Source organism: Chinchilla lanigera, unplaced genomic scaffold (assembly GCF_000276665.1).
Source record: "Chinchilla lanigera isolate Chin_1 unplaced genomic scaffold, ChiLan1.0 scaffold00089, whole genome shotgun sequence".
Classification (NCBI taxonomy): Eukaryota; Metazoa; Chordata; class Mammalia; order Rodentia; family Chinchillidae; genus Chinchilla; species Chinchilla lanigera.
The window spans coordinates 4,752,951-4,777,017 of record NW_004955490.1 but is presented as its reverse complement, the minus strand read 5'-3'; the positions used below and the strand labels follow the sequence as shown (position 1 = coordinate 4,777,017).

General features: G+C 39.8%; 1 protein-coding gene across 2 annotated transcripts in view; it reads left to right on the top strand.

Moving 5' to 3' along the window:
- The window catches only part of Pak3 (p21 protein (Cdc42/Rac)-activated kinase 3), a 294,919-nt gene that overhangs the window by 56,834 nt on the left and 214,018 nt on the right, over positions 1-24,067 (top strand). For both annotated transcript variants that reach the window (XM_013504549.1, XM_013504548.1), the window contains exon 2: positions 1,267-1,359. The gene's annotated coding sequence lies outside the window, so the exon portion shown is untranslated. The remainder of the gene's footprint in view (positions 1-1,266; positions 1,360-24,067) is intronic.

Below are 24,067 nucleotides of genomic sequence, written 5' to 3'. Positions count from 1 at the left end.
AGGCTGACACAAGAAGATCACAAGTTCCACCCCAGTCTGGGCAATTTAATGGCTTAGCAAGACATTGTCTCAAATTTAAAAATTGGGTATTGAGGATGTAGCTCAGTGCAAAGGCCTCGGGTTCAATCCCCAGGACCACCAAGCAGGCAAGCAACAAACCCACCAAAAAGCCCATGTTGAAGGAGTGGATTGAATGAGGGGAAGAGTGATAGCATAGAAGATCAGAAGATCAGTAGGGTCACATTGTTTAAGGCTTTAGATCATCGTGATGACTGTCATTTGCAAGGTGATGGAAAGCTGCAAAAGGGCTATTCCAGGGAGGGACGTGATTTGACTTATGTCAGCTATTCAGCAGTCATATAAGCCTTGAGTTTCGCCCCCACAGGTCTTTGACAATAATTAACAAGAGACAGAAGCTCCAGTAGTCCTGCAGAGCTAGCCTTACCACTCTGTGCCCTGCAGAGTGGCTCACTGGTGCAGAAGAGGACAGAAAAGAGGTGATGACAGAGAAGAGGGGAAAGAGATGCAGCCTCTCAGAGCTGAAAGGGATGCAGCTAATATCATTGTGCCACTAGGGATCTGTTTTTCCAGCCTTGACTTAAAACCTTTCCTGCTTTACCAGCCTGCTCAGCCTCTGGCAGGACTTTTCTCAAGGTCAGAAAGCCCTTTGACAGGTTTACTGACAGTCTGCCTTCTTGCTACCACTGGGTGGCAGTAGTCCTAGTTCTGTCACTTAAATAATGAATACATACATGCCTTCCATAAGAAAACACTAGTGATTTGAAGACAGGTGAATGCTCTATACATTCACCAGTCTTTCTCCTTTACTAGAACCATGTCTCTTGTCCCTTCAGAAGCCACTTCAGTTATTGGATAGTGTCCTTTGCTAATCTCCTGTCCTCTGCAGGTATTCCACTTTCTCAGTGACTCTTCAAACGTAATGCCTCGAATTAAACAGGAGATTCCAGGAGAGAACAGTAAAGGTTACAGGGTGATGATTGTATTTTAGGATCTAGAAACTTTAATTAATACAACCTAAAGTTGTGCACTAGTGTTTTACCAATTAAATAATTCAGCTACATTACCTTAACCTATTGGCTTAAATTATACTTCTGAGTTAATTCAAACCTCAAATATTTGTGGTGGGGAGGCTTGTTAGTTATATGAGCTGCTGCTGGGACATATCACCCCTTTTTAATTGAGGATTATTTCTTTATCTTACTCTATCTTACTTTGTTTATCTTAATTTCACTTTTTAAATTTCAGCCCAGTATTCCAGCCCATCTGAGCTTGATTTGAATCTGTTTTGTTCTTCAACGTGTTTGATACCCTGCCAGGTTTGAGTTATCTTCAGAGGTGGTAAGTACAATTTCTATATCATCTAAATTATTGACAAAATTGGAAAAGCTCTATGACTCTTCCCTTGAGACCTTTCTGCTGGTTGCCACCTATGCTTTGGGTAAAACAGTTTAATCGACTCCTTGTCTATTTTACTGTATTATAATCTGGTTAATAACTGCTGTTTTATTTTAGTTTACTCATGAGAAAATTAATAGGAGACAATTTCAAATACATTGCTAAATCCTAAATATGTTGTCATTTCAAAAGACAAGTTGCACAAGGATGAACTAAGGTGGGATATTTTTGTTTTGCAAAATGGAAACAAAGTATCGTTTTTTCCAATTATGAAAGTAATGTGGGCTTTGGTAAAGGTCAGTAACATGCACAGATATTCAAATTAGAAAATGAAAGTCCATGTGTAATCCTGTGTCCTAATATCCTACCAAGTAACTTCAGTTAATGATCTGGGCCACATGTAAAGACAGCTCTAGGATTATAATGAGGTCTGTCTTAGTTACTTTCCTTGTTGTTAGGACAAAGTACCCAACACACATGAGTTAAAGGAGGAAAGGTTTACTTTAGCTCACAGTTTGTAAAAGTTTCAGTTCACAGTCAGCTGGCTCCCAGGCAGGGCAGCATGGCAGCAAAAAGTAGCAACCTTCCTTCTTCTTTCCCTTTTTATTCCATCCCGGCTATGTGCCTATTGGCTGGTGGCACCCATATCCAAAGTAGGTCTTGCCTCTTTAGTAAATCCATCATCTATTGACCCAGAGCTATGTCAAACCCATGATCCAGTCACTTCCCACTAGCTCCACCTATGAGCGCATGCGGTTTCAGGGGAACACCTGGACATAAGCTTTAACAGAATCTTACTATAAAGATTGTTGTATGGCCAGGTTTTTAACTTACAATCTTTTGAAAATATCTTTCCTTGGTAGAACATACAGTTTTTACCTCTTTCTTTTCAGTAACAATATAGTGTTCTTTTCTACACATGTGTCATAATTTCACCTCACCAACCCTATACTGATGAATATTTAAATCACTGGCAAATGTTTGCTGTTACAAGCAATGTTATATGATGAACTTTTTTTGCTATCTATGAGTTGTGTTTGATGCCGCTTGCTGCTTCCTTTGGATTTCTTGTTCTCTTGTGTTTTTGTTTGTTTCTTTGTTTGTTATTGTTTTTTGAGACAAGGTCTCACTATGTAGTACAGGCTGGCCTTGAACTCACTATGTAGCCCAAGCTGACCTCAAACGCAAGGTGATCCTTTTGCCTCAGCCTCCCGAGTGCTGGGATTACAGGTGGGTGCCACCACACCCAGCTTTCTCTTGTCTTTTTGGATAGTGTTTTCAATTTGCTAAAAGTCAAAGGTCTGCCTCCACCTAAGAAAGAACTAATGAGAAAGCTATCAACTTACTGTTCATTGTTTGACTTTGAAAATCTATAGTTTGTCTTGCTTTGGAGTGGAATTAAGGCTGTTTGAATTCCAAAGGGCTTTTTAGCAGACTAAAGCGTTTCCCAATGAAGACATGAGTGATAGAGAGACTTGATGGGAGGCTGCAGCCCCTGCCTGGCACAGGCAAGGTGAATAAGATCAAGAGGAGGCAGGTGAAGGGCTTTGCCATCCTGGCACTATTCCCCAGTATATAACCTCAGCTCTGACCAAGCAGACCCATTTGCTGGATCATGAGTAGGGGCTTCATTTCTCATCTTCACACACTTACTCCTCCAGGATGTCATTCTCCCTGAACATATGCACCTTCCAGAACAAGATAGGAACTATCTGTGTGAACAGTCATAGCACGTTCAGAACATGAACCTGAAAGTCAAACCTGCGTTTGAATGTCAGAGCTGCACCTGCATACCTCTGTGATCTTGGATAACTCATTCGTTTTTTCTGGCCCTTGTCATCCTCATCTGCAGAATGAGTATACAGATATTCCTCGTTTAACAACTTACCTGTTTAACAACTATTCAGATTTATGACCAAGGCACACTGTTGGGACATTTGACACTTTTTTGTACAGTTCTACATATCTTGTTTATAGAGCCTCAGTGTCTTTTTTTGGTATAAGCTTCTTGTTTATACGGTATAGTAAGTCCCTGACTTACAAATGAGTTCCATTTTGGGAGAATTGTTCATAAGTCAGATTCATTCATAAGCCAACAAAGTGAGTCTTGTGCAAGACAGCTGTGAAAGTTCACTGTTTGATTGTGTGCAAGTTGGAGACTTACTGCATTGTAATTTTTGCTGATTGTATTGTACAGTAGTGTAGTTTTACGTTCTGTTATACTTTGTAATACTGCATACAAGAGTTATACAAGTGAAAGCAAAGTAATCGAGCTGGAGGTTCTTTTGGCCATTTATTTGTTCTGAATACTGTAATGTACATACCACATACAATTCCTCATTTAGCATCCAGTTTATTTAAGGATCTAGTAGCAGGAATGGACCTCAGTTGTTAAATGAGGAATGTCTGTGTACCTATACGACATTCAGCAAAACACTTGGTCTAATGAGAAGGTGATATTAAGCACTTAGTCAGTGTTATTTTGAAAGCAATTACTAGCTGCTGCCATCATGATTGTCATGGGTGATCATTTTGCCTACTCCCTAGAGTTCTCGTGAAGATTAAGTGAGAGCATATGCAAGGCACACAACATAGTAATCCCATAAACTTAGTGCTAAATAAATCATAACAATTTTTGATTGTATTTACACCTCTCCCTGGATGCCTACTTCATTCTTTCGTCTGTTATTTTTTTGTTTTCTTCACTTAATCTCACCCTCTAATTTATAAACTCCCTTGAGAGCATATTGTCTCACCACTCTCAAGAAAGCGTAAAAGAGCCAGCCCTGAGAATTAGTGGGGTTCTTTAAAATTTAGGTGAATGAAGCCTTGTATCACTTTTTCTAAGTTTCTTTCTGATTAAATTGTTTACCAGTTCGGAAGTACCCCTCCCATTAGCTGATCAACTGGGAAGGCCAGGGTGGGTCATGGCATACATGTTCCAACTACTGAACCACTGAGCACAGAATTAGCAATCTATGGAGTAATAGCACCGGGAAGTTGTTCTGAAGCCAGTGGCATTGTGTGTGAGTTTATGTGAATAGAATGGACTAGTATAGCCTTCTGAAGCTTCTACTATCTAGATGAAAAGGGGTATCCATTAGGCCGTCAGCTAGCCCAGCCCAGTCCACCATCAAATTCCTCTTAGACTACTGCAACAGCCTCCTAAGTTGTTTCCTTGCTTTCACTCACAGTAAGAGCAATCTTCAACAATAGTAACTCAGATCGCATCATGCCCCTCTTCAAAACCCTCTAATGGCTTTCATCTCATGGCGTATAAATTCGACTTTCTTTCCTATGGTCTAAAAGGCCCTGACTAATCTTGCCCACTGTATCCCTTTCAATTTGTCTTGTTTCACGTTTTGCCCACTCCACTCTGCCCACAACAGCCTTCTGTTCTGAGAATGTACCAAACTCATTTCTACTTCAATGTCTTCGTGCTTATTCTGACCCTCTGCCAGGAATTGAATTCCAATTTTGTCCTGAATTCTCACTGCTTTTATCCCTCAGTTTCCTCCTTAAGTGTTACCATCACATTTATCACAAAGTGCAATTGTTTTGCTTATATCATTCCATTTATTTCAGCAAACTTTTATTTAGGCCCTGATATGTGTCAGGCATGATTCAAAACACAGGGGTTAAAATAGTGAATGCAAATCCTAAACTTTATTTAAAAAATCCATTCTTTTCTTTTCTTTTATGTTATTTACAATCCATTCTTCTGAGCATGACAGACAATAAACAAGATCAGTAAAATATAGACGAATAAAGATATAATATTATGGACTTAATGTTGGTGTCTCCCTACAAGTTCATATATTGAAGTCTAACTCAAAATGTGATGATGGGCCTCTTGGAAGATAACTAGGGTTAGATGAGATCATAAGGGTGCGATAGGATTAGTGCCTTTGTAAGAAGAGACACCAGAGAGCTTGCATCTTTGTTGTCTCTGTCTTTGTCTTTTTCTCTGTCTCTGTCTCTGTCTCGTCTCTGTCTCTGTCTCTGTCTCTGTCTGTCTGTCTGTCTCTCTCTCTCTCTCTCTCTCTCTCTCTCTGTGTGTGTGTGTGTGTGCTCACAAAAAAGAGGTCAATAAGCACACAGAAAGATAGTAGTTGCAAGCTCCTACAAATCAAGAGAAGAGAATGCAACCTACATTGTGCCTTAATCTTGGATTTTTCAGTCTCCAGAGTGGTGAGAAATAAATTTTTATTTCAGCTACCCAGTCTGTGGTATTTTGTCATGGCAGCTGGAGCTGAGAAAGAAATATAGTGTGATAGGTGATAAATACTATGGATAAAATGAAACAAAAATGAGATGACTTTTTGGAGGGAAAATTTTTTTAGTCAGAGTGGACTAGACAGGTAAATATTAAGTAAACATATTAAGAAAATAAAAAATCTTAATCTGTATTTATCTGGCTGTAGAGAATTTAAGGCAGAGTACAGTTTGCAAAGGCCTTGAGGCTGGGTCATACCTGTGTGTCTGAAGAACAGCAAGGAGTTTAGTGTAGCTGGAGATTTGAGAACAAGGGGAAGAGTGGTAGGGGATAAATTCAAAGAATTAATGGAGGCCAGGTAATTGAAGCTGTGAAACTTACTGTGAGAGCTTTAGCTTTTGCTGGGTAAGTACAATCAGTGAGCAAAGTAATATAATCAGACCTAGATTTTAATAGGCTCATTAAATCTGCTATGTTGAGAAAAATCTGAAGGGCATAGAGTGGAAGCAACAGAACTAGCTAGGAGGCTACTGCAATAATCCAAGTGAGAAATGATAGTGACTTTGAAAACTGTGGTTGGTTGAAGTGGCAGTGATATGGGAACCAATGAGAAGTGGTCAAAATCTCTATGTATGTGTTTTGAAAGACAGAGTATGCTGGATTCGCTAAGGGACTATGTGTTAAGCATGAAACAAAGTACAGTCATGAAAGACCACATAGATTTTGGCCTGATCATCAAGAATCATGGAGTTGCTACTTAGTTGAGATTGGAAGGATTGAGGGAAGTGCAGGTTTTAGGGGTAAATATCAAGGGCTTAGTTTTGAACTTGGTATGTTTAAGGTCAGAATGTTTGCGTTTTCTCAAATTCATATATTGAAGTCCTAATTCCCAAGATAATGGACCTGGGAGTTGTGGACTTAGGTCATGAGAAAAGAGCCCGCATGAATGGCTATTAGTGCCTTTATGATAGAGACCTTTATGCAGCTTCTTGTGCATTCCATCATGTGAAGATACAGCAATAAGGTGCCAACAGGGAGAAAGTGGCTCCTCCCCAGATGCCAGTGGCACCTTGATCCTGGACAACCCAGTCTCCACAGCTGTGAAAAGAACATTTTTGGCTTCTTGTAAGTTATTTAGAATATTTTTTTATAGCAACCCACACAGAATGGGACAAGTGCTCATTTAACATCAAAATGGAATGTCAAGGAGAGTTGATATACCACCTGGGGTCCATAGGCCGGCTTTGATCTGCAGCTAGAACTTTGCAAGCCAAGATGGGATAATCACCTACATAGCAAATTTAGAGAGTAAAGAGATGAGGTACAAGGGTGAACCATAAAGCATTCCAAAGTCTACAGGTTGAGTTGAAGAGCAACAAGCAAAGGATATTGAGAAGAAGCCAGAGAAGAAAGAAGACAACTAACAGATGATTCAAGGAAGAGAGAATTAAGCTGTGAAGATATACCAAAGACAACTCAAGTTAGGTGAGCACTGAGCATTCACCATTGAATTTTGCAATATGTAGGTTACTGGTGATCTTGATCAGAACAGTAATTAGAGTAAGTTCAAGAGAGAAAGGAAGGAGAGGGCTTTGAGACAACTGATAATAAATGCCTCAAGGTTTTACTTAAATGACAAGAAGATCAGGGCAAAAGTAGTATCTAGGAAAGGAATTAGAGAAGTTAGGGTCTAGAGAGGGGTTTAATAACTTTTAGATGGGAAAAATAATATTCTAATGAAAATGATCTAGCATCCCACTGCTTAGGGATAGGGCTCTGTCTTATACCTCTCCAGTACCTTACACAGTACCTGGCACATGGAGGCACTCAGTAAATGTTGTGAAATAAGTGAATGATCAAATGAATGAATAGGTGAAAGTGGATGTTAAGGAATCGAGCCAGGAACAATACCAGTAGCAGATGGACTGAGTAGTGCCTTGGCTTTAATGTAAGTCACTGCTGCTGCATTTCTCACTCACCAAACTGGCCCCAGCCTGAGGCTGCTTAAGAATGGGTCAGCATGGTGCAACTCCACGAGGGTTAGGGTTAGGATTAAGGTGAGGTGTTCTCTGTAGTCACTCATTCCTGGCAGCAGACAAGGTTGTTGGGCTGTACATACTGGTTGAGGCCACAGAAGACCTTGGAGTTCAGGGCTGTGCCAAAAGAGAAATCCCTCTTCATTATCCTCATTTTCTGGGTTTGCTCTGTCTGCAGCGGAGGGTGTGTGTGTGAGGCATGTGCCACACTGGCATCCCAGCTTCTCTATGCTTCTGGAGGCTGTTCATCATTTTGTGTAACTCAGGACAAAGTCCAGAAAAAAAAGCCCATGTTTACACAGTGGCTGGAAGCCTTGGTGCCTGTCTCATCTCAGTCGCAGCCCTGCACAATCCCACAGTGTAAGGGCACAGCTTGGCCTGGTGAGGCTTCCCCGTGGTGCTCATGACTCAGCTATTGCTGCAAAGATGGAATGGCCCAGAGCCAGACAGCACACAGGAGGTACTCCAGTTTTGAATGAATGAAGACTAGAATTTTTGGGAAGTGACAAGGGTGAGGAAAGAAATCTTTTTCTGTACCTTCTCTGTCATCTCGCTGTATACTCAAATGCAGCTCTGTGCAAGGGAACAACCAGCAGTAAGATCAGATCCTGGGCTTGGAAGGAGAGACGGGGAAACCCCCAACATTATTTAGCAGCAACCCCGGGCTTGTTTTTGCAACTCAAGACTCCATCACTGTGTTAGGTCTTAGGAGTCAAAAACATTCATTTCAACCAGTACTGACATAATACTTGATCTAGTCCACATCCTATGTATTTTCTCAAATTTGTGACTGTAATATTAAACTAGTACTTCTGCTAATTCTAATAATAATTGCTGCTGACACATATTGAGCACCTACTATGGGCCAGACACTAAACTGAGCACTTCATATATGTTTTAATTTTCACTGCAGTGACCCATACCAGCCACCTGTGTGGTGAGTACTATTACATGTCCACAGAACGGAAGACATGCAAGCTACAAAGGGATAGAGCTGAGATTCAAGTCCAGTCTGTCTCACTAAAGAACTAAACTCTACATGGTTTCCTATTATAGCATCAGTCTGTTACTTTAAAAATGTAAATCACATAATATCATTCCTCTACTTAAAAGCTTCCAGTGACTTCCCATCATACTTGGAATAAAATTCAGCTTTCTTCCTGGCTCATCAAGGCCTGGCAGAATCTGGGCTTCGCCTGCCTCTCCAGCCTCATCTCATTCTCCTATCTTACTCTCTCATAAAATCTGTGGACCAGGTTCCATAACAGCAGCAGTGTGGTCCTTTACGTACATTTGGTAGGTTGACTTAGATATTCACCACTATTTAAAGTGACATTTCTCTTAGGAAAAGCCTTCTATATTCCAAACAACCATCCTTTGAGTTCTTTTTACATAAGGTGGAGACTGCCTGTGATTGTCAGCACACCAGTTGTTCCAGGGATACTTGTTGGTCTGTATTCATATTCTTTCTCTCACTTACTTTGTAAGATCCTGCAAGATTTGCAGAGTTCTAGGTACTATACAGCGCAAGAAGCATATAATTCCCAGAGGTCAAAGTGAGTCCAAATTCTCATTCTGGGGCAGACAGCATTGGTGAGAACATACTCTTTGCCCAGGACAGTACAAAGCAATAGACAAGGAAACCAATGACCTATATCTTATTTTATCTTTCTTACTTATTATCTAGGTGACCTTAGATAAATGCTTTCACTCTTCCAAGCCTTGATTGCCTTGCCAGTCAATGAAAATAGTTCTCTGTTCCTCTTGGATAGAGTTCTGTAAAATATATAAACCTGAGTAACAGTAATGCTTACTTTGTGCTGCCCTTATTTTAGCTGTTGGTCTCATTTCCTCATGTGCATTATGACTATCAATTCTCAGAAAAGGGGCTGGGGATTTAGCTCAGTGGCACAGCACCTGCCTGGCAAGCACAAGGTTGTGAGTTGGATTCCTGGAACTGGAAGAAAAACAGAAAAACAAGCAATCCTCAGAAAAATTCTATGAAATTAATATTAATAAGATCTCCATTTTACAGGTGAGAAAAATGCTACCGAGAGAAGTTAAGTGATTTTTGTCACCATTACCTAGTTGGCACTGACATTTGAACCAAGATTACAAAAATAGAGAAAGAGCAAGAGTCAGGAGGAGGAACTACCAGTGGGAGGAAAATGCAAATGCCCTTAAGGGCTTGGCAGGCCTCACAAAATTAAGGAACAGCTGGAGGACCATTGTGGCTACAACAGAGTGAGCAGATGAGTGTGCCTCTTTCTGGGGCCTTGAAGGTCACCTAAAGGAACCAGCCCTAGAGAAAAGATTGGGGAAGTCAAACAAGGAACCCAAACAGAGAGTCTGCTGTTTTCTTCTATTTCTAGCTGTCACAGATGACAGAAACACGAAGAGAAGAAAAGAGCAAAAAAGCAGGGAAGTGAAATTGCTGAAGTCTAGAATCCCTATCTAATTTCTGTTGAGTAAACAGATCAGCATTAAACACCATAATGAGTCTCTGCACTGTATCCTACTGGTCCAGCTGGTACCACAGCCTGGGACACTATCCTGATTTTGCAGAGTGTAAAGTGATGAGAACTGTAGTTGGTAGCATAAAGATGTGGACTGGTTTTTCTTGGACTAATAGGTAAGACTGATGGAAAGTCCACAACGCTGTTGTGCTGGTTGGGCTTATGTATGTTATCAAAGGTTACTTGAGTATCTATTCATCTGGTCATGGGCATCTATGCTGTTTCCAGAGTTGGGCTATTGTAAATTGCATCCCTACAAACATATACATGCATGTAGTAATATAATAAAGTGTCATTAACTCAGGAATATACCCAGGAGAGGTGTAGCTTGGTCAAATGGAATTTCTATTTTAAATTTTCAGAGGAATCCTCATACTGAGTTCTGTAGTGATTATTCTAGTTTACATTCCCACCACTAATGTAGATGGGTTCCTCTATCCCTTCGAAGACTTACCAGCATTTGTTGTTTTCTCTTTTCTTGATGACAGCTTTTCTGGCTGGGGTGAAATAGAATCTCAGAGTTGTTTGGACTGGCATTTTTGTAATGGGTAAAGGTGGTGAACATTTTATTTATATACTTAATGACATATCACAGACCATTATTCACCTATAAAGAGGAATGAAATCATATTATTTACAGGAAAATGGATGGAACTCCAGAGCATAATGCTAAGGGAAGTAATTCAGACACAGAAAGTTAAAAATTGCATCGTGTTGCATCTATGGAAATTCTAAAGTAGAAATAAATAAGCGAATAAAATCAAGGAAATATCGTAGGAAACAAGAAGCTAGACTTTTTGAGATGGGAAAAGAGATGAGGAGAATAGGGGACTAAAAAGATTCAGTAAGTAGTCTTATGAAAAATGGAAAGTATATGTATATTATCACTGTACACAATAAGACATATAAGAAAGGAAATCTACAGCTACAGTGTCTTCTGGCACCTTATTTTTCTGGTATTATAGAAGAAGCCATCATCTTCTTGGTATTGAAAATCATAGCTACAATATTTTGCACATCGTATGCATCAGGTACTTCCGTAAATGCCTTGCATACGTTATCTTATTTAATCCTCAGAACAGACTATGAGGCAGGTACTACAGTATCATTATCCCCACTTAAAAGCTGAGTAAGGCTCAGTGATGTTAAATAAGTCACCCAAAGTTACATGGTAAGTGGCAAATCTGAACAATTCTGAGATTCCATTACACCCCAGGATTATATATAGGACTGTCTTGGTTACTTTTCTCTCGTTGCTGGGACAAAATACCTGACGCCCAAAATTAAGGAAGGAAAGGTTTATTTTGCTTACACTTTGTAGAGGTTTTAGTCCATACTTGGCAGGTTACAAGGCAGAGTGGCACATGGCAGAGGGCTACTGCTCATGGCAGCAGAACACAGCAAAAGCAACAAACACAAAAAGGAGGAATGGTGGCAAGCAGCCTCTTCCTCTCCCTTACATATCCAAACTATCCACCCCAGGGTGGGTGTAGCTCTCACTCCCATAATCATTCAAACTCTAAAAGCCTGCCCCATGACCACATGAGGCTTTGGGGGGACACACAGACACAAACCATAACAAGGACATTGACTCTAGGATTCCATATCTTTATCTCTCTTTTAAAATGTCTTTCAAATAGGACACACAGAGCACATGTACCCTGTATAGGCAGGTTTGGGTCTCAAAGAGGGAAGACACCAACTTTATTCTTCGGTCTTCTCACACAAGGGATGGCTATAGAAGGAAACTCCCATGCAAGTGAGGTGACTGCAGCTTGGGGTCATGGTAGACAGGAATAGGCACTTGGATATTTGAGGAATGAATGCTTGAGGAAACGTTGAGGGGATAGCTGGGAATGCAACTTGAAAGACTGAACTATGGAGAATTTTGCAACTTTAAATTCTAGAAATATCTAGAGTAACAGTAGGCAACTTCACCTGACCTTGTGTATGACAGGTAACTAGAGACTTGCCCAAGTCACACAGATGTCTAGATCCAGCACCTACAGTGGAATCCTAGTCTTCAGGCTCCCAATTCAGAGCTCATCTTCCTGCTTCACGTGCATAGGTCCCTAACATTCAAAGGGCAGCAGTCAATGAGAAGGCATCTTCTTGTGAGTAAAACCATTGCCTGGAGGAGTGCCCTAGGGACCACTTCTCAAGTTTTATCCTGGACCTCCTGGGAAAGGGCCAAGCAGTGTGTGCTCTACCAGGCCTTCTACATGATTCAGATGCATGTGCAAATTTGAATACCACTGTTCTACACTAAAAAACAAAGCTCTGAATGTTGTAGACAGCAGTATGCACATGGAACATTACCTCACACAGCACACAGAAAAGGGCTGCGGTCCTGGAGCCAGACCTGCTGAGCAATGTTACCTTGAGATGCACATGACAGTGACATATAGACATAGAAGACACAGAGGGAAGGTATAACCACTTCTTGTTAGTCCATACCTGCATGAACAAATGTAGTTTTGCCAGCCCAGAGACAGGCCAGCTACTCTGCAAAGGCAGCTTACAGATGACCTTCTTCATTGCTCACCTTTACCACTGTCCTGATAATGCATCCCTGACTGGCACTTTCTTGGATTCAACATTATAGGGCTACTGTGATAGTAAGCTGAGATTCCTGTAAGACAGGGTGGAGATAAGTAAGAGAAGGAAACATATGCACAAGTAACTACAATAATAAACAAATAGTAGGAATGCTAGAGTCAGTGCTATGAGAACATGGAACCAGGAGGGATGGCTCCATGGGAGATCAGGTGGGGCTCCATGGTGAAATACCAGGTAGGTAAAGTTTTAGCAAACAGAGATGGTGGAGTAGTAAAGAGAGTCTGTGATTGCTAATTTTAATGTGTCAACTTGACTTGAGAACCCCATAACTGATTAGTAATTCCTGGCTGCTATCTGTGGATGATTGATATATAGGCCAGCAAACTGCGTGTGGAAAACCCACTGTATATGTGGGTGGTACCAACCAAATAGGTTTGGAGTTTGGACAGAGCAAAAAAGGAAAGATGAGGGAAACCTTTTCCCTTTTTGGAGGAATTCTGGTCTTTGCTACTGCCTTTCAACCTTGGTTTCTAGTTCCTTTAATATTCTAGCACAGAGTCTTTTGCTTTCTGACACAGGCTCACACCAGTGACACTCCACCTTGGTGTCAGCCTGGTTTGGGTCAAGTAATTTAACACTTACTGGCTTCTGTTTCACTATGTACAAAGTGAGAGTAATATGACATACCTCTTGGGTTGTGAAAAATAGTAAATGGGCTAATGATATGAAGTCAGCCACTCAGGTCTTGACAGAGCAAGCACTCCAGAACATTTCTTTCATCTATGACAATAAATAAGATGGTTCCTTTAGAGCACTGCAAATGGGTATATTAGCCACGTTTCTAGTCTCTTAGATGAAATAACTAGCACCAGCAATCTAAAAGAGAAGAACTTTGGCAGACAGTTTCCTTGGGGTCATTCCATGCATAGCCAGCTCCGAGGCAAAGGCTGCATGATTGAGGGCATGGTGGTTGAAATCTGCCCATGTCATGGCAGCAGGGAAGCAGAGAGAGGGAAGAGAGGAGCTGGAGATGAGAACACACTCTTCCAGATCATGCACCCAATGACCTGCCTCCAACTAGGTCCCACTTCCACTGATGAGTATAGCACCCCCATGACCCAGTTACCTTCCAAGCTCCTGAGACTTTAGGGAGACATTTTATATCTAAACCAAAACAACAGGACTGGGAATAGTGGAAATAATCTGTGACACTAGGTGACAGAGAAGGCTGTGAATAACAAAATAAAGATTTGAGACTTTTATTATGAAGGCAGGGGTTATGTGTCTTTGGAGGATGGATTGAAGCACAAGCCATCAGATGTTAATTATAGCAGTGGCAAAAAAAGATATTTGAGTGTGTATATGTCTGAACTCCACTTATTGCATATAAACCTGAATTCAGATCAATAGTACCTGGAATGTATGCTTATATATCTATCAAATAACTAGATAATGAAAAATAACAGTGGGGATAATATAACCAATTTTTATAATTCTAACATGAGAGACAATCCTTTGTTATCTTGAGTTAAGCTATGTTAAACATTATATTCTGTGAGAATATTTCCCAAAGCTGGCATTTTTGTAAGAAAATTTGGGTTATGTGCAATTCATACATACTGTACTTGATAAATTTAAACACATTCTGTGTTACTGGCAGAGACCAAATTCTGTAATAAGACAAAGAATCCTCTGATTAAAGCGATGATTAGGGATAGTAATGGCAATGCACACTGGATTCTAATTAAGGTATTTTCTAATGGTTGCCTAGGAATACAAGTGCCTTTTGTTAGGACTTTGGTGATAGCTAGAGTATTCATTGGTTCCAAATCAGGATGCATACAATTTAAAAAGTTCTTGAGTCCTGGATCAGAGAGAATGATCTTGTTTGGTACATAATTGTGTTTCTGTGAAGAGGAGAGATACTGACCACTCATAAATATTTTGTCATTGACTAACTGCAAAGATGCATTTGTTAAAGTAATCCATCTGAGTAGGCCAGTTCTCTTAAATATATAAATATGTCACTCTATACTAAAAACAAGTCAATTTACTGGATATTTACAAAGCAACTTTGAAGTCAAATTATCCATTCACTGCCTTCACCTTTCTTCAAGAAAATATTCACAAATATGTACAAGTCTGGACTCAACTTCGTCTAACAGACCCTTTTCAAAGAAAGCTGACTTTTGTTGGTCACAGTAAAACAGATGTTTGGGTGGAATAGGAACAGTAGCAGTGGTAACATTGGTTCAATGCTTGGGAAACAGTTCTTCCCCCAGCAGGCTGAATGTTACGAATTATTGTGAGCTTCCTCCTAAATCTGCCAGGCTTCCCCTTCATCTGCTAATGGGTGGAAATAGAACAGATACCTTGATGTGGTAGACTGGCCAGTTAGATTGACCCAAATTCTTTCAGGAAATGCAAAAGCCTGCTGGCTGGCAGGATTAGCCGGCTGCTGTTTCCATCACTCCCCATCTGTACATTGCCGTTGTGTCCAGTGCAGCCCCAGCAGGTTGCATCTGCTCACCTCAGCAGCTTGCTTTCCAGGCCAAGAGAATGTGAGAACAGTCTAGTAGTGAGAAAGCAATTGTCTGACACTAAGAAAATGTGGCAAATCCAAAGAGAAATTTGGCCCTTGCCTTCATTGATTCACTAAATCTCAGTGATCTTCCTCCATCATCTGCCCTTGCTTTGCTGCACTTCTAGATGATGCAGCTAAATCATTACAACTGGCTTTGTGGAGAACTTATCACAGAGCATATACCATTTTCAAGGCTTCAGTTTTCATAAAGTAAGAGGGATGATGCCAAGAAGCTGTAGGGGAAATAACAGGATGAAAAAATTGAACATTTTATTTCCATTAGAAAGATGGTATCAGAAGGCAGTAGGTACAGACCCAGGGAACCTCAGAGGGCATTAGGATTGCCAGAACTCAGACTAAAGGAGACATGGGGTCTAGACAATTTTTGTCAGGGATTTATCCTGCTGACAGGAGTTCCTACCCCTATAACACACAGGGTTCACTGAAAAAGTTTAGTACAGTATTTCTCAGCCTTGACTGCATATTAGGAGCTATTGGACAGCTTTAGCACAGTCCCCTCTCTGGGAGATTCCACCTTTTTTGTTAAGGCAAAAAAAAAGGTTAGTGAGGATACAAAGAAAGAGGAACTCTTATACACCCTTAGTGGAAATGTAAATTAGTACAGCCATTATGGAAAATAGTGTGGGTTCCTCAAAAACTGAAAATAGATCTGATATATGATCTAGTTGTCAGACTTGAATTTAGCTGGAAATACTGAACGGATACCTGCACCTCCAATGTCAAATGCAGTACTATTCACAATAGCTGACGTGTGAAAGCAACTGAGGTGTATATCAATGGATGAAGACATGTAGCACATATCACGATGAAATATTATTTGGCCACACGAATGAAATTCTATCAGTTACAACAAAATGGATGGAGCGATATTATACTATTATGACATAAGAGCTTCTGTCTTAATTGCTATGAGTTATAATCAAAGAATTGGTACTGTTTGAAAGCTCTTGAGGAGGCACTGAATGTATTCCTCAGTGCAAAAGAAACAAAAAGAACAACAGACAGATGGCAAAAAATTCCTTAGATGGTAAACAAAATTGCCACAGAGTACATCAATTAAAACAAGTGGTCACCTTTGAATATAGACTGTCCATTAGATACTATGGTACCTTCATTCATGAACTGAATACTTTCCACAACTCTTGTCACAAATTGAATTGGTCAAGAACTGAATGAAATTTCCCCATAAGGTCATCATTGAGCCTAACCATTGAATTTGATTTGGTTCTTATCCAATTTGGTTTGCGACCGGAATTGTGGAAAGAATTATATTCCTGAACCGAAGTATCACTGTAATGTTATAAAAGTAAAAAATCCCTGAACCTAGAAACTTGTGCTGTGGTTATATAAGAGAACATCCTTCCTGGAAATAGATGCTAAAGTATTTAGTGGTAAACGGTATAATGTTTGTAACATACTCAAATGCACTAGGGATGAAAATTACAGAAATACAGAGCAGGTGGAATAAAGCAAATATGGCAAAATGGTAACATTTGGTGAATCTGTGTGAGGGGTATACAGGAGTTCTTTGTACTATTCTTAGAATTCTACTTTCAGTTTAAAATTTTCTCCAAATAAGAAAATTCCTTTAAAAAACAGCTTCCCAGAAGAAATGATCCACAACCAGATTCAGAAATCACTGGAACTATTTGGAATCCTCAGAAGGATTGGAGACCTGCTACAGATAGGAGAGAGAGAAAACCTTTCTGCATCCAGTCTGTACTGCTGATTCTTCCACAGCTCCTAGAGATTTGATTAAAACTGCTTCTAATTCAAGCTTGCATCAGGACCTGAGATTTCCCCTCCTTTTCTTTTCTTTCTCCTTCTCCTTCTCCTCCTTCTCATTCTCCTTGTCGTTCTCCTTCTCCTTCTCCTTCTCCTTCTCCTTCTCCTTCTCCTTCTCCTTCTCCTTCTCTCTCTCCCTCCTTTTTGTGGTGCTGGGAATTGTATCCATTGCTTTGCTTATTCTAGGCAAGCCCTCTACAATTGAGCTATACCTCCAATCTACACTGAGCTACATACCTAGATTTTAATTTTTTAAATTTTGAGACAGGGCCTTATTATGTCTCTAAATTGCCAAGACAGGGCTCAAACTTGTGATCCTCCTGCATCAGCTGTCCAGAGTGCTGGGATTACAGCTGTGCACTGGCATGCAGGACTCAGAGTTTGCTCTTCTAATATACTCCTTGGTGATGCCAGTATTGCTAGTTCATGAATCACCCTTGGAATGGCAAGGCCTTTGGATTGAATTACCCTTCCATATATATCTATCTCAGTCAGTGAGCAAGTATTTTAAAACTGCCCACAGAGAGCTCAGTATTGCAAGAGAAATTCTCTAAGTGAAGTATGGTGCTCATGCAGAGCTCATAGAATGGCAGTCCATGAATTTGAGTTCTTAAACATGACAGCTCCCTATAAAGTGGCATGATTTGGCCCTTTGGGAGTCACTGTAATCCACTGAATAGAACAGGGCACCCAAAGAAACAAGCATAAATAAAGACTTGCAGCAAATGGAAGAGGACAGGAATTGTGCAAGCCTGTGATACAGGTCACAGGAAAAACTCAATCCCCTTCAGTGGTTAGCATTTGGAGCCCACCTGAAGGTTTCAGAAGACCGAAAGAATTCTGATGAGATATTAGGGTACAGGCTGCTTGGGCCCAGCTGTTTCCTTTAGGTAGGGACTCATTCATTTCTTAGAAACAGAATTCTAAGGAAGAGTCTTATTTTGTGCTAGGTGTGGTAAGCTTTGAGTTTGTTGCTTCTGTAAGTGGAGCTAAAATGTCTCTTCCCTGGTGGAAGCATATGGAAAGCAACCTCTGCTTCCACTAGAATTTTCTAGGCCTTCTTCCCTGCTTTCTCCCTCGTAATACTTCATTTCCCTTCTGCCTGCATGCAGTGATTGTGTTTTCCATGCATTGAATTAGAGCCTAGCCCAATGTTTATATCTCCCCTGTATACATCCAAATGAAGGCGGACCAACATGGGTGCACAGAAAGAGCCAGCTGGACTTTACTGAGCATGCAGCCCCAGAGGGAGATTCTAGTCGACAAATGACAAAGGCCTTGGGTAGGTTTGTCAACTCTGAGTTTGCATTCTAGCTTTACTACTAGGAGCTGAGAAACTTAAAGAAGTTACTTAGCATCTCTGAGCTTTAGGTTCTTCATCTGTAAAATGGAACAAATAATAATACTAAACTCATAGAGTTATATGTGACTCATAGAGTTACTCATAGAACACACAGGAAGAGCTCAATGAATGAAAGATGGTTCTTCCTTTAATGAGTATTTACTGGGTTTCTTCCATGTATAGACATTGACTAGCTCAAATCCAGTCTACTTTCGCTTCCTACTTACGTGACCCTGGATGAGTCACCTTCCTTTATCTCTCTGAACCTCAGGTTTTTTACTCTAAAATTAGGCCGATATATAACTTACAGGTTTGCTGTAAGGGACAAATGAGTTCAGGCCGATTATAAATACCTGCACGTAGAAATGTGCTCAGTCAATGTAAATTAACAAATTTGTTCTGGTTATTGTTATTGTCAGCTCTTCTCTGAGCTCCTTCTTTTTATGAGATTTATCTAGCAGCCAAACATCCTAGAAAATGATTCTTTGTGATCTCCTGCAACAATACTTCCTCAATCTGCATTGCCATTTCTTTCAGGGTCAATCTGCATTGCCATTTCTTTCACATTCTTTATACCATTTCTGGTGTATCCACAGCACGTGGTAGAAACTGGGCGTTTGATTCTTCCAGCCAAGATTACCATGCCACAAGCATAGTCATCAGAAGTTTCAGCATAGCTACTTGACTTGCTTGGAGACTTTCTAGTAGCTCCTGGAAGTTTCATAACTCTTCATTCTTTCATCTAAGCTGTGAAGGTAATAATAATTGTTACTTTTGAGACTTGCTATGAGTATTAAAGCTGAGCACAGTGTGGGAACTTCAGAATGGCTGGGTGTTATTATAGGTGCTATTTGAGAAAGGTCCTGCAGACAAGGATCGTAGGAGGTATTTGGAGAAATCATGAATGTCCACACAAACATATACACACGTGCATAACAGACAATGTGGAGAGGACATAAGGTTATAACAGGGGCACAAGCAGACATTAATTGTCTATGAAGGCCCGTTCAAGCCCCACCTAGAGCTAGTGTCTCCATACAGTTCTCTCCAGGACCATGGTGCTATGAACCCCTGACTTTTTAAAAGAAGAATTCAAGGAACAAAACTGACCCTTTGAGAGTGAACAATTCGGTGGCATTTAGCATACTCCCAGTGTTGGGGAACTAGAGCCCCTGATTTCTTTGAATGGCTGGCTGTATCTAGAAAAAGGCAAGCTTCATTTATTTCTGTGACCCTTTTCTATCACTGATCTACATCTTTCCCTACTCCACCTTGTTTTTCTGACCTTGTTTATTTTTTTCCACCCTGTTCCCTCCTATTTCTCCCTCTTCCTCTTAATCTCTCCTTCCCTCCCTCCCTCTCTAATCCCTTCATTCCTCTCTCCCTCCCTTCTTTCCTCTCCTTTTATACCTCCCTGTTGTTTGGAGCAAGAAACATATGTCAGTGTCTCTGACTGACTTAATATAAGGGGTGTTGTGGCACTCGACAGATTTCAGCCCCAAAGGATGGCACTGGCACAGTGCAAGCTGGAGCTAGTAAAGCTACTCCTTGCCATGGGCTTACATACCTGAAAGGAGGTACAACACAGCACAGCTGCCCATTGTCATTTCAGTCTCCTTGTGGCTCCAGGGACAACAGAAAACCTGAAATGGATTATGACCAATTATGGGCTCTGAGAGTCACAAACCTCTTTGTTAGCATGTTTTCCATCTTTGGGCTCCTCATTGTTATGAATAAACTTCCTCTGTATTAAAGCATCTGTAGTATTTCAAAATAACCTTAATAGGGTCCACAGGCTCATAGATATCTACTTTATATGTATACCCATGGGCATCTTACTGTTTTAAAATGGAAGGGGAACAGTTTTCATGTACTGAATTCTTCCTGTGTTCTAGGTGCTATGCTAAATGCTGTGCATGACTTATCTGGTAGTTCTTACAATGAGTCTGCAAAATAGGCATAGGTAATATCTACAAATTTTATAGATACAGAAACTGAAGCTCAGAGCTGATGATTGACTTGTTCAGGGCCACCAACCAAGGAAGTGACAAAACTATGAATTTGTATGTATTTTAATACTGTGTCCCCATAACCCCACAACAGATAATTAGAAGAAGAGAAAAGAAAATGTGCTACAAGCACAGAGAGTAGCTTACTTTATTACTGCCTAGATTTTAGCCCTGGATCATGAACTTCCTAGCTTTTCAACTTTGGGGAATCACATAACTTCTCAGAAGCAATTTCTTCATTTGTATAGTTGGGGCATTTTTTTTCATTATTTCTCTTGGATTTAGAGGTAGAAGATAATAAAAAAAAACATACAGGAAAAGCTCTTACAAAATATCAAGTATTATTCCAATGTCTGAAGTTGATACCATGAATAATAGCTCCCTAGGATTCTGTGAGAGCAAAATACCTAGTTTTTTGGTGAGAAACCAGACCCACTGAACTCTCTCATTTGGAAAATTGCATATTTTTCTACTAAATCAAATCCTGGACAAGTCATTCCCGTTTCAGGTTTACATGCTTCTGCAAACTTTTAAGTGCTAGTCACCTTCTATGAATTTTGTAACTGCATCTTCAAAGTGTAAGTGGAACAGCACTAGGAAAATATGTAATCTTTGAGATATCATGGGGATAAATAAACCCAATGAAAGCTTTAGAAGATAATTGCAGGCTATTACATTTTTTATTTTTTTGTTTTTGTTTTTGTTTTTTTCCGGTACCGGGAATTGAACTCACGACCTTTCCATTTTTTATTTTAAAGAGAAAGAAAACAATAAAAGCAATGATAAAAAATTTCCAAACAAGGTAACAAGAGAGTAACAATGGTTGATACATTGTGTATTGTTATCTTCAAAGTAGTTGCTCAGATTAGAAGATATAGACATGAAAAATAAGCAAACAATATAAAAACAAAACTTTCTTTTCAATGAATTAAGAGATCTTAGCAATATAATTATCTTAACTGTCTTGTATATGTGTATATATATATTTTTTTCCTTTCCTCCTTTTTTCTCATTTCCCCCATCCCAGGTTCTCTTTCCATTTGAACAGTTTCTTCCCATTTCACAATATCTATTTTAAATTTTGGATGTTATTTACTCTTTCAGTTTCTTACACTAGGGAGATAATATGATGTTTACACATGTGAGTCTGGTTTATTTCACATATGAGTATGGTCTCAAGTTGCATACATTTACCTATAAATGTTTGAGTTTATCCTTCTTTCTTAAGTAGTATTCCATTATATAAAAAATACTACATCTTCTTTATCTATTCCTTGGTTGAAGGGGGTTTGGGTTGTTTCTAAGATCTAGCTATTACAAATTGTGCTGCTATAAACATAGGTGCACATATATGCCTGTGGTATGATGTTTTTAATTCTTCTGGGAAGATTCCCAGAAGGAGAATAGGTGGGCCAAATGGGACTTCTTATACTAGTTTTTTGAGGAATCTCCACACTGATTTCCACAGTGGTTGTACCAGTCTACACTCCCACCAACAGTGGAGAAGGGTTCCTTTCTCCCCACAGCCCCTCCAGCGTTTGTTATTGGTTCATTTCTTAATGATAGGCATTCTTTCTGTTGTGAGATGGAATCTCAGTGTTGTTTTAACCTGCATTTCTTGAATGACCAATGAAGTTGAACACTTTTGCACATATTTATTCTCCATTTGCATTTCTTCATCGAAGAAGTGTGTATTCATCTCAGTGCCCATTTTTGAATTGGGTCTTTGAATTTTGGAAGCCTTATTTTTTAATTATTTGTAAGTTGTAGATATAAGTAATTTGTCTGAGGGACAATTGGCTATAATTTTTTCCCACTCTGTGAGTTTTCTTTTCACTCTGTTGCTGATTTCTTTTGATGTGCAGAAGCTTTTTAATAAGATGAGATCCCAGATGTTGACTGTTTGCAACACTTCCCATGCAGTTTGGTTTTTGTTCATGAACTCTCTTCCTACCCATATGTCTTCAAGATTTCTACATACTTTCTCTTCCAGTAGATTTAGTGTTTCTGTTTCATTACCTAGATCTCTGATTCAGTTTGATTTTAGTTTAGTGCATGGTGATGGATATGGGTCTTATTTTAGTCTTTTGCTTATAGATAGCCAGCTTTTCTAGCACCATTCGTTAAAGAGGCTATCTTTCTCCCAGTGAGCATGTTTGGCTCCTTTGTCAAAGATAAGGTGGCTGAGTGTATTTGTATTTGTGTCTGCATCTTGTAATCTGTTCCATTGGCCCTCAGCTCTGTTTGTTTTGCCAACACCATGCTGATTTTCTCATAGTAACTTTGTAGAATAATTGCAAGGCAGGGACTGTGATGCCTCCTGCCTTGCCTTTGTTGGCCAGGATTGCTTTTGTTATTCTAGGTCTGCTCTGCTTCCAAAAGAATTTTAGAAACATTTTCTCTAGATTTGTGAGTTATACTAATGGCCTTTTGATCGGGATTTCACTGTATCTGTATAACAATTTTGGGTGTATGACCATTTCCGCAATGTTCATTCTTCCTAACCATTACCAAAGGATATCTTTCCATTTTTTGATATTCTCTTTGATCTCCTTTTTAAGAGTATTGTAATTTTCAATATACAGATCTTTTACTTCCTTTGTTAGACTAATTCCTATGTATTTCATATTTTTGGATGCTACTGTGAAGGATGTGGATTCCCTCAATTCTCTCTCAGTGAGTTTGTTGCTTGTATACAAGAATGCTATTGATCCTCGAGTGCTAACTTTTTATCCAACTATACTACTGAACTTCCTTACTAAATCTAGAAATTTTTTGGTGGTGTTTTTGGGGTCTTTTATGTAGAGTGTGATGTCATCTGTGAATCATGAGAAATTTAACTTTTTCCTTTCCTATCCTTCTTCCTTTTATTTCGCTCTCTTGTGCTAATTGCTCTGGCTAATATTTCCAGAACTATATGCAACAGGAATGCTGATAGTGGACATCCTTGTCTTGTTCCTGATTTTAGAGTGAAAGCTTTCAGTTTTTGTCCATTTAGTATGATGTTGACTGTTGGTTTGTCGTTGATGATTTTTATCACATTGAAGTAAAGACCATTTATTCCAATTTTGTAGGGTTTTTATCATGAATGAATGTTGGACTTTATGAAAAGCTTTTTCTGCATCTATTGAGATGATCATGTGAATTTTTTGTCTTTGGCTCTGTTGATGTGATGTATTACATTTGATTTTTGTGCCTAGTCCATCTTTGAAATATCACAACCTGCTTATCATAGAGGTTATAGTGCAAGATTAACTTGAGGTGAAAGTGCCCTGCACAGTGCCTGTCTTACAGGGGTGCTCCAAAGGTCGTGGTTATTCCTGTGATTTGGACTGTTATTTTTGGAGGGTGAGCAGTATGCAAAGAGTGCCAAAGGCTGAAGCACTGGGTGGGTAGTTGGGGCAGTCGGGGCTCCTTGACTACAGCATTGTCAGTTTCCTGATTCCTTGAAATATAGGCATGACTTTAAGACACAGCTGCCTCTTATTCACATAGGAAAGATTTATGGACAAGGCAGAGACTGAATTCCCATGTAGGTTATTTCTGTTTCCCAGAAATTTCAGGAAGTGTCAAGAGGTGATGA